This window comes from Anomaloglossus baeobatrachus, chromosome 8 (genome assembly GCF_048569485.1).
Source record: "Anomaloglossus baeobatrachus isolate aAnoBae1 chromosome 8, aAnoBae1.hap1, whole genome shotgun sequence".
NCBI lineage: Eukaryota > Metazoa > Chordata > Amphibia > Anura > Aromobatidae > Anomaloglossus > Anomaloglossus baeobatrachus.
The window spans coordinates 21707481-21713480 of NC_134360.1; positions in this window are offsets into that span (position 1 = coordinate 21707481).

Below are 6000 nucleotides of genomic sequence, written 5' to 3' on the forward strand. Positions count from 1 at the left end.
CTCTGTGAGCCAGAATGAGGATCTCATAGACATGTATCGAGTTATGATGTCATGAAACACTAGAGCTGCCGGCAGGTCACAAATCCCCGTAGACTGACTGGAGCGACGCCGGGAAAAGATGAAGATGCCGGCAGATGAGTCTAAGGCCGGGAAACCATATCCGGCTTTTCGCCGGTTTGACGAATGCGGCGCACGCCAGTACAGTGTATACAGTACACTGGCAGCGCAACAAGCTCCGGTCACATGCTGTCATGTGACCGGAGCATGTGACCCGAAAGTAGCGGCACTGCCACTGTAATATATCATACTGTATTGGCGTGTGCCACATCCGTCAAACCGGCGAAAAGCCGGATACGTCAGGGTAATTACATTTAAGGCACCACTCCAGAGCTGAAATAAAAAAAAAATTTGAGTGGTGCTTGAAGGTCTTGCGAATCTATTTTTACCTTGTTCTTTAATGATGCAGGAACCTCTGCTCTTCACCGGTGGAATTACAATCTAACATATTCCAAAAACTTATAGCTGGGATGACTTAGGAAAGGTGCACTCGCTGGTGGATGGACCCAATGGCCCTTGAGGTCCCTTCCAGCCCCACCATTCTATGAAGTAGAAATTATGAAATCTACGACTACATTCAATTCTTAATCCAACCGGGGTGGACATATCCATTGATAAAGGGGCCCAAGATATCTGGGTCTATTTCTACCTCCAAAGCAGGTTATTGGACTGAAAGGGCGCATGTACTGTTTTTGCACAGGGGCCCTTTCCTGCCGGTGACTCCAACCATAGCTTTTTCCGACTTGAGAAATCTTTGGCGCATGTAAAATAGTCATTACACAACGTTGACTCCTCCGATGACTTTACATCTGCCATCGACCTGCAGATTCTACCAAAATAAGCGGGTTTGGGTTGCATTAAATTTTATCGCATGCAACATAGGAATGGTGGATGGGGCCATTTTCATTGTAGAGATGGCGGTAAGGGTTTGTAGGTTTATTTTCCCGGATGATGTATCAAGTCTGTCTAGAACTTTTTTCTTCTAGATATAATGCCGCCCTCCGCCCGGTGTTACCGCTCAGGTCAATTTTCACATTGGGCTTTACAGATGGTTTAGCAGAAATGCCTAAAGGGTGCTTTACATGCTGCGATCTAGTTAGCGATGTGACACGCCAGAACGCAGATACGATTTGCCGAGATCGCACATAGGTCGTTTTTATAGCGCCGGTCACATGTGCGATCTCGGGAAATCGTTTCTGCATTCTGGCGTGTCACATCGCTAACGAGATCGCAGGGTGTAAAGCACCCTTTAGACTCCTGCCACAAAATGAAGGTATAGGATGATTATTGCAGCTTTACTAAGAACAACATCATCATCCACGGCGTCCCGATATTACTAGACGAGCGTTCGGTTTGCCGGTCTTCTACACAATAAAAATTCTGAAAAGACTAGAATTATTTTTTTTTCTCTCCAGAAACACCAATTCAGTCTATATCAGGATCTGAGATTACAGCGCAATTACATTTCCTCCACCCCGGCAATGAAGAGTGACTGGATGAGCGAGCACTACCATGCTGAGGTGTTCAGTACTCATAATGAGCAGTTGGATGCTCGGATGGGTGGGATTCGAGCACCTAAGTATAATGGATGTCAATGGGGAACGCAATCATTTTTCCGGGAAATCTTCCAGATAAATGCTCGAGTCTCCCATTGACTTCCATTTTACTTGGGTACTCATCGTACCCAACCGAACGCTCTTAATTAGCACTGAGCACCCAAGTATGATAGTGCGCATTCATCACTAGTTACGAGTACCGGGTACCCGAGCATGGTAGTGCCCACTCATCACTAGTTACAAGTACCAAGCATGGTAGTGCCCGCTCATCACTAGTTACAAGTACCAAGCATGGTAGTGCTCCTCATCACTACTATTCACCCTACCCAATGACCTCAATTTGCTGAAAAAGTATTTCCAGTCGTTATGCATCCAGGATGGCTACTGCAGTGGTGTGTCTGAATCATGGTATTCTGCCATTCTTGTGCTGGACACATACTAATACTTACCACTACTTCTTAGGATGCCTCGATGGCCATCTTTGATGCTGGAGGACATATTCTATGGATGACTTAGAATGACTATTTGTGATGAGCGGGCACTACCATGCTCAGTACTCATAACTAGTGATAAGCAAGCACTACCATCGGCGTCTGACTGGCTACCGAAGGAATCTCCAGTAATGCCAGGCCGGGATTCAGGTACCTGCATTGCACTCCGGAGCGCTCACCTGAGCTCTAGACTGCAGCCTAGACTGTACCGCGAGCGCCGAGTGATTGATTCCCCGGCGATGGCGGTTCAGTTCATGTCAGCTGCAGACAGGCCAGGGTGCTCTCACCTGAACGCCGGAGATCACCCCGGCCTGTCTGCAGCTGACATGAACTGAACCGCAACCGCCGGGGAATCAATCACTCGGCGCTCGCGGTACAGTCTAGGCTGCAGTCTAGAGCTCAGGTGAGCGCTCCGGAGTGCAATGCAGGTACCTGAATCCCGGCCTGGCATTACTGGAGATTCCTTCGGTAGCCAGTCAGACGCCGAATCTCCAGTAATGCCAGGCCGGGATTCAGGTACCTGCATTGCACTCCGGAGCGCTCACCTGAGCTCTAGACTGCAGCCTAGACTGTACCGCGAGCGCCGAGTGATTGATTCCCCGGCGATGGCGGTTCAGTTCATGTCAGCTGCAGACAGGCCAGGGTGCTCTCACCTGAACGCCGGAGATCACCCCGGCCTGTCTGCAGCTGACATGAACTGAACCGCAACCGCCGGGGAATCAATCACTCGGCGCTCGCGGTACAGTCTAGGCTGCAGTCTAGAGCTCAGGTGAGCGCTCCGGAGTGCAATGCAGGTACCTGAATCCCGGCCTGGCATTACTGGAGATTCCTTCGGTAGCCAGTCAGACGCCGAATCTCCAGTAATGCCAGGCCGGGATTCAGGTACCTGCATTGCACTCCGGAGCGCTCACCTGAGCTCTAGACTGCAGCCTAGACTGTACCGCGAGCGCCGAGTGATTGATTCCCCGGCGATTGCGGTTCAGTTCATGTCAGCTGCAGACAGGCCGGGGTGATCTCCGGCGTTCAGGTGAGAGCACCCTGGCCTGTCTGCAGCTGACATGAACTGAACCGCCATCGCCAGGGAATCAATCACTCGGCACTCGTGGTACAGTCTCGGCTGCACACCGGAGCTCAGGTGAGAGCTCCGTAGTGCAATGCAGGTACCTAAATCCAGGCCTGGCATTACTGGAGATGCCTCCGGTAGCCAGTCCGACGCTTACTACCATGCTCGGGTGCTTGGTACTCAATGAGCAGTTGGTGCTCAGACTGGCTTGACTGAAGTACCCAAGTATATTGGAAGTCAATGGGGATCTCAAGGATTTTTCCAGGAAAATGCTAGTGTTCCCCAATGACTAGAGTTGCGCCAATCCAAGCATCCAACTGATCGTTAAGAGTACCTAGTACCAGACCATGGTAGTGCTCACTCATCATTAATGACTATACATGATTCAATGCAAGGGTTTTGGGTTGTTATACGACTGAACTGCAACACCAAACCCAACCGGAGGACACAAGTGGCGCTATTACTGGTGCGTAGGGTGACTATTACTCATCATTTTGCAGCTTGCTTGTTCTTACCCATGTCCCATACTCTAAACTCCATTATCTGATATGGGAAAGGCTCCATCTCAGATTATATAGCTCTTACCTTAATTTGCAGATAGTATGACATATTTGGCAATTCATTTTTTTTTTTTGGAAATAAGAAAATCCATTAAAATGTATTTTGTTTCCTCCTCTCAGCGAAAAGCTTTAGACCCTTATACTAGTGGCCATACCTTGGTGCTATGTAAATGAAAACTACCTGTATAAATATATAGAGATTTTTTTTTTATCCCTCTATAATTACTAAAGCCAAGTTCACGCGTCATTAGAACGGATCCAGCAAAAATCCGTTGTGCTCCATTTTTGGGGAGAAATTTTTTTTTTACCGGATCCGGGTTTTTTTTTTTTTTTTTTTTTGAAACATTGGAGTCTATGGAGAACGGATCCGTTAACCGATTTCTATATAGTCATCCATTTTTCATTCATTTGTAAAGGATCCATTTTTTTCTTACTGGTTTAGTTTCAAATGGAAGATAAATAATTAGTTAATGGATCCATTTTCCATAAAACTGCAATGTTAAAGTGGATCCTGCGAAAATCCATTTTCAAAATGGACAAGAAAGTTGTGTCTGGACAATGAATCGCTCTTGGATCCGTTCTAATGGATTATTATTAGACGTGTGAACAGAGCCTAAGAGCGCTGCAGAAGAGAAGCCTGATGATGGGTGTGGACTGAATACTCCTTTGATGCTCCACCTTGTCCATAAATCGCGCATGCAATATTATCACCGTAAACCGCGGAGCCGCCGGCTTGTAGTTTGGCATTCATTGACAGATAACCGACTGACAGATTAAAGATATTTTCCTAAAGCCTGGCGGATTAATGTTAGGGCAACCCTACAGCAAAATAAATGGGCTACTCACCAGGTTCCGATTATAATATGGAAAATTGGGCTACCCACATTTTTAAATTGCGGCCATGACTGGCTCTTTGTTGGTGCCAGATCTCCCTTTACATTTCATGCATTATTCTAGTTTCTAAAATAAACCAAAATAGTGCACGCTGCAATCATTTTTTTTTTTTTTCATATTGCACGCAGATTTTTTTTTTTTTGGGGTGGGGGGCAATAGTCTATGCTAAGTGTATAGCACACACAGACAACTCATTGACCAATTATACAGTTGTCTAAATGAGCACTAAGTCATGCTACCAAAAGATGGGTTAAAAAAAAATAAAAAATAAAAATCTGGGCTCAAGTCATCCAAAGCTGTTGTTTTTTTTTTGCAAAATGACTATGCAAACCAAGCACAGGTGAGTCAGTGCACCCTTGAAGTGCCCAAACTATGCTCCGTTTGGATGGTCATTTTGTGCTGACAAGCGCATTAGAAAAAAAAAAACCTTCAGTAACTTTTTTTTTTAAACCAAACAATAAAATGATGTATTCTAACTCCGGTGGTTGCACAGCAGGTCTCACCGGCAGGATAGGAAGTTCTGTCACCTGACCACCGGAATGGGACCTCATCGGATGTGCCTCTGATGATGTACCCTTTCCAACAATCGTCGGAGCTCTCTGGCCCGCCAGAGAGCTCCGGCGATTGTTGGAAAGGGTACATCATCAGGAAGTTCTCTCGCTCAACCACTGGAATGGAACCTAATCGGTTGCACCTCAGATGATGTGCCCTTCCCGACAACCTCCGGAACTCTCCGTTGGGATAGGGAGTTCTGTCACCCAACCACTGGAATGGGACCTCATCAGATGTGCTTCTGATGACGTGCCCCCGACAACCTCCCACGGAACATTATTTAAGTCTTCAGTGTAGTAAATATGTCTCCATAATCGGAAACTCATCCATTGATGAGATATCAGCAAGCAAGAATATTGGTCAGAGCCATAGGGGGTGATGACGATGATAATCAGTTCCACCATGTATATTTTAATGTGGAGGATCATGTTGAGAAGTGACCCGATTTATGCCAGCTTTATTAAATGAATTCACCAGTGACTCAGGGGAAGCCGCCTTTCATAAACTGTTATTAGCCACTGACCTTGGTTTTAGGGAGAAGCCCTTGAATGTATAAGTTTGTTTCAATGTGACTTCTGATATATACTATGTTCTGATGTATACATTTTATGATTGTACCCAACACAACCATTTCTGTTGCTTATTGGATACCATGTCAAGGTGTAATGGTGATAATCTGATTTTATATACCATACTATTTGGAAATGATTGACAGTGTCTTGTGTCTCTTATTTTGAGGTGCACTTGCTGCCTACATTCAATGGGGGAAGGGGGAACATTTTGGAAGTCAACAAGTGTTCCACTGCTACTCACGATAGACCACAAAA